Genomic DNA, 5389 nt, shown 5'->3' with positions numbered 1-5389 from the left:
CACTCCCTGATAGCCGACCTTCAAACATGGCTGAACAGACCACATGGGGAAGTCGATTTCTACCTGACGCAATTCCTCACCGGTCATGGTTACTTCCGAGAATATCTGCATAGAATGGGAACTCCGAACAACATAGTTGGGGTAATGATCTCCAGCCCAGAAAAGTGGGAANAAGCAGTTGCGAGATACGTGAAATTCGTACTCCGCTGCAAACGAGAGGACGGTTGTCTACTGAGGACACCCGAATGAAACGCCCCTACAAAAGAGCAGCCCCAAGGCTCTAACAGCGCGCTCCTGCATCTGAAGACATGCAGAATTGCGGTGCCAGATGCGGGATTCTTGCGCGGGCGGTGGGAGTTTGGGTTTTAGTGGGTAGCCCAACACGCTTCGGTGGGAGTCCTACACTCGGGGAAGGTAGTATAGAGACTAGCGCCTCCGGCCAGTGCATAAAGCATTTCCCTCTCCTACGAAGAAAAAAAATAAAAAAATAAAAAAAATAAAATATATAATAATAATAATCTATACTATAATAAAACTGTAGATTGTTTGTCTGTTGGAACTCACTAATCTCCGGAACTACTGAATGGATTTTCATGGGGCTTTAATTGGTATATAGAGACGTAACCTAGGGTATAAAAGAAATGAAACCTGACAAAGGGCGATGCACCTCCCATAGGCGTGACATTTTTAATCAACCATAACTTCGAAATCATACGTCACATGAATTTGAAATTCTGTTCTGCATCGCAAAAATGGTGCCGACAGATGGCGCCGGAGTCGAGATATTTAGAGACCCCGTCTTCATCGTATGACCAGGAGTAACGGGTGCTAACTCTATGATAAAAAGAATACGCTAGGAATATCAATGATTAAGAAGAATACGGTAGGAATATCAATGACCCCGTTTGAACGCGTAAACTTTCATTCTGGGAACAGGAGGATTATAGAAGATTACGCACTCTTGGCAAACCTTGCAATACGTACAGATATCTCACAGGTGGAAATAAGAGCTCATAACATCGAAGAATATTAGTACTTAACCCAAATACTATCTCATCGCTATTATTCTTGGCCTATGAGTAAGCAAGGTTCTGCTCTTTAGTCCTTTCAACCTAAACTAATAAATTTTACATTACAAACCGTTTTTGTTTAGCAACCCCATTTTAGTATTGGTCAACGTAATAGTTCTTATAAGGCGTCGCGAAGCAAGCCAGGCATTTGCTAGTACATACATATGTACCTATGCTTTCGGTATGCTTAAATTAAAAAAGCATCACTAAATACCGCACCAAGCATTGAATTCCAATTATACGTATGCTGCGAATGGTTCATTATACTAAAGCCAGTCTTCCGACATACGTACTATACTTCCTAATAGGCTTGTAAAATGCCCAATACCCAAATCCCCCGCATGAGTTATTATCGGTAAAAAATTGGGTACGCTCAAATCTGGCACCAGTGAAACAGTGTTGATATTTTAAGTACAATTGTACTTTTTTCAGTATAATTAATTTTAAAATGTACAAAAGTACAATTGGCCGACTTTAAGTACAATTTCAACATCAAAAATACTTTTTGTACCAAACGCTCAAATCTCTTCTAGCACTTTGATTCTTAATCCGTTTACATTTAAGTAAATGGATATACCTATATTTCATATTTGCTACAAAACGAAATTATGAATTGTAATTTTGAATGTAAACGTGATTGTGAACAGTAATATTAGTGATGTGCGTTATGGTGATTGCGATTTCTTATCATCGGCGGGTTAAATATCCCTCATCGCTATTTATTTTGAAAAAATCTTTGGAAATGCAATTTACCTAATGGCGATCCTGCAGAAATAGAAGTAATTGAGCAATTCGGGGGTTGAAAGTAAAAAAATGTATGTAAATTCCATGCGTTGAAATTATAAATTTCCCTTGAGGATTTCCATTTTATCGATAGTGATCTCATTTTATGTTCATTAATATGAACTGACCTATATAGTGTATTAATGTTTTATCATCATTGTCTTCATCTTTGACAAAATTACACGGTCACCCGGTATTTATTTTATTTTTTTAAATAATTTTAATTATTTTTTTTTATAAAATTGTAGCTCATTATCAAACAAAAACCTTGCAAATAAATCGAAACTTGAAAGAATGAAAAAAATCAACAAAGTTTCATCAAATTTTCACAGTTTTTGTTCAGAATTTGTAGACATGTTTTGGGTTAACAATTTTGTAGCCCATTCATTCTAGTATAATAACGTGCAAGTTTGAAGTGTCTAGAAAATACCATTGATTTTTTGAATTTTTCTGTTTGCGGTGTTGCGCACTTTCTTCCATATAACAAACGTTCTCATTTTATGTTATGTGGATGAATGCGCGTGTAGCGTTGTTGTTTTTTATGCCAATATTTTAAATTAAGCTTTATTTTATAGTTTTTCTTAGACAATGATAAATGATGTACACAAATTTCAGTATGGAAAACAAGTGCAAAACCTTCAACAAAAAAAGTTCTCAAAAATCTACGCGAATTGAATGTACTATCTCGATCATTTAAACATCTCGGACTCGCCCACCACTAAAAATGATTATTTAAATCTAAAGTATATATTAAATGATATTTAATATTTGCTTTAGAGATGAAATTTCGACAAATTTGTTTAACCAAAAATGTTAAGCGCATATGCAGAATGTGGAAGCGAGATTCTTCTGCTTGCGTTTCTATGTTTATATCATTTATCAGTTTAAGCACATACGATTAAATGTAAAAAAAATATTTTTAATTGCGGATCCGAAAGAAATATTTATTAGTTGCATTGAGTTACGCAAAAATAGTGCCGAAAATCAATCGATTGTGCTGAAGGTGCCGGCTGCTTCCGAAAGGGCCGAAAATGGCACAATGCACACTCATTTTCCATCACTGTCACACATACAATCTCACTATTCTGTTGACTTCGTTTTCCCCTTCCGATAACTTTTTGCTTCCGCCCTTGCCCAGCACCGCTGTGCAAAGCTTTGCACGCGCAGTCGCCCGCGACACATATGTGCTGATTTGGGCATCCCTACCATAGGGATATCGAAGTTTGGTTCAATATGCATAAACCTTTTTTTTTTGTAAACCTGTGTTATTTCTTCTTTCACGATCGAGGAATTCTGTAATAGCGTATTTCCACCAAAAGCTTAACTGCAGTTAAGAGTTCAGATTAGTTCCATTAATTTTAACATGGGGTGATCGGCAAGGTTTGTTTCTTAATTTTTGCTTTTTTCCTTTCGTTTGGTTCTACTTAATAGGTGGGATTACACCCTTCGATAATCTCCTTTTTCCAATAAGCATAAACTGCAGTTAAGCCTTGGTGGAAATCAACTATAATACTCATATGTACATTTGTTCACATTTCCGTAAAAAAGCGTGAGTGATTAAAACCGAGGCGGGTAAATGTGAGACAGAAAACCAAAGCAAAGCATGAATATGCGTGACTTTGAAGTCATCATGATGAGCGTGCGTCAACGTGAGCCAAAATTACTCACGCCTCAACAACGGGATCAACAAACGTATCGTCAAGCGCGCGGCATGCACATTTTAAGACATAAGATTATTAGTTATTTTGATGATAAAAAACTTATCCTTGTATTTTACTACCGTTTAATTGTTTATGGTTTTTCAGATTTTGTTTAAGGACAACAATAAGTTTACATTCATAAACACTAAACATATCAAAATAACTTACGAGTGGCCATAATGTTAAAATTTATGCGTGGTAAAGGTCAGCAACCAACAGCAGAAAGGCAGCGGCTGCAAAAAGAGCTATTTTCTTATAGGAAGGTAAGTACTAGAAACTTTTAAATTCATTCGTTAATACATCGACAATTGCTGTCTAGATTTTCCTTTATATGCTCGGCCATGGTCACTGCATCGTTTAATAACCTTGTCACATCGATAGCATCAGTTTTGATAGATATATGTACATTAGACTGCATCACTCCCCATACAAAAAAAATCGGTACTATGTTTCCATTGGAATCATAAAATCTGTTATATTTTATGACATCCACCGAAATATTTCGGAAAAATATTAAGATTTGCGTGAGCTGGACTGATTTGAAAATATCTTCAAAAATTGAATTTTTTATGAATAAAAATAGCTTCTTGTCAACAATTTTGAGTTTAAGGCCGTTTTTAATGAAAAACTTATTGTGGAAAAGCAACAATATTATGAAAAAATGGTAGAAGTAATAGCTATTTCAGAAATCACCACATTTCCTCATCAGACTTCTTTCAGTAGGATTGAACCGACGATCTCACTGACTCAGCCAGTTGCCAACGCACTGTGCTAAGTTCGCCTTGTAAATTATTGCTGCTTTTTTCCCATAATTTTGATTTTGAGGCCTCATTTAATGAAAAACTTATTGTGGAAAAGCAACAATATTATGAAAAAATGGTAGAAGTAATAGCTATTTCAGAAATCACCACATTTCCTCATCAGACTTCTTTCAGTAGGATTGAACCGACGATCTCACTGACTCAGCCAGTTGCCAACGCACTGTGCTAAGTTCGCCTTGTAAATTATTGCTGCTTTTTTCCCATAATTTTGATTTTGAGGCCTCATTTAATGAAAAACTTATTGTGGAAAAGCAACAATATTATGAAAAAATGGTAGAAATAATAGCTATTTCAGAAATCACCACATTTCCTCATCCGACTTCTTTCAGTAGGATTGAACCGACGCACAGTGGGGTAATCGACCCTGAAAGTGGAGATGAATTCATACGTACATTTAATTCAAAATATTTTGATGTATTTGTATAACTACCACCAAATGAAGTAAAAAAAGAGCAATCCGAAAAGAGTTTAGTGGGAATTTTGTTTTTTCAGTAGGTTTTTATGGCGTTACCAAAGAGCGAAAACAGTTAAAATTTAGTTGTTACTCCCATAAATAATTTTTATTATTAATGATAATTTGTTAAAATCCTAATCATCATTAATTACAATTTAAACACCACTTCTATCACAATAATAATTATCCTCATCATTATCTTGATTACTATTTTCATCATCAACATCACCCACATCATCCCTTTTTTATGTAATTTTTTATATGATAATGAATACGAATTGTACAAATTTTCTCTTCAACAATTACCTACATGTTGTTGTTAAGCCTAGAAAGTAATTTAGAATATATAACCTTTAATAAAAATAATCATCATCTTCGCTCGCGTCATTGTCATCACTATCAATATCTTCATCATCGCTATAAGGCTGCATAATTAACGACTGTTGTGCTTCTTTCGGCAAATCCTATAATTTTTTTGGGGCAGTTTTCTCATACTTGATACAACAGGGTCGGAACTAATCAAAAGTCTATTGAATATATCTTCATTCGTGTTTTTTCTGT

General features: G+C 35.2%; 1 long non-coding RNA gene across 1 annotated transcript in view; it reads left to right on the top strand.

Moving 5' to 3' along the window:
- LOC108367922 (uncharacterized) overlaps positions 1-4115 on the top strand; it is a 36824-nt gene extending 32709 nt beyond the window's left edge. Inside the window, exons 2-3 of the long non-coding RNA XR_001848310.1 lie at positions 3659-3816; positions 3873-4115. This is a non-coding gene — a long non-coding RNA (uncharacterized LOC108367922). The remainder of the gene's footprint in view (positions 1-3658; positions 3817-3872) is intronic.
- Positions 4116-5389: the final 1274 nt, after the last annotated feature.

Source organism: Rhagoletis zephyria, unplaced genomic scaffold (genome assembly GCF_001687245.7).
Source record: "Rhagoletis zephyria isolate East Lansing unplaced genomic scaffold, Rhagoletis_zephyria_1.1 Rzeph_scaffold_02864, whole genome shotgun sequence".
Classification (NCBI taxonomy): domain Eukaryota; kingdom Metazoa; phylum Arthropoda; class Insecta; order Diptera; family Tephritidae; genus Rhagoletis; species Rhagoletis zephyria.
Note: the sequence above shows the minus strand (reverse complement) of the source record. Positions and strands in the feature narration are given on the sequence as shown.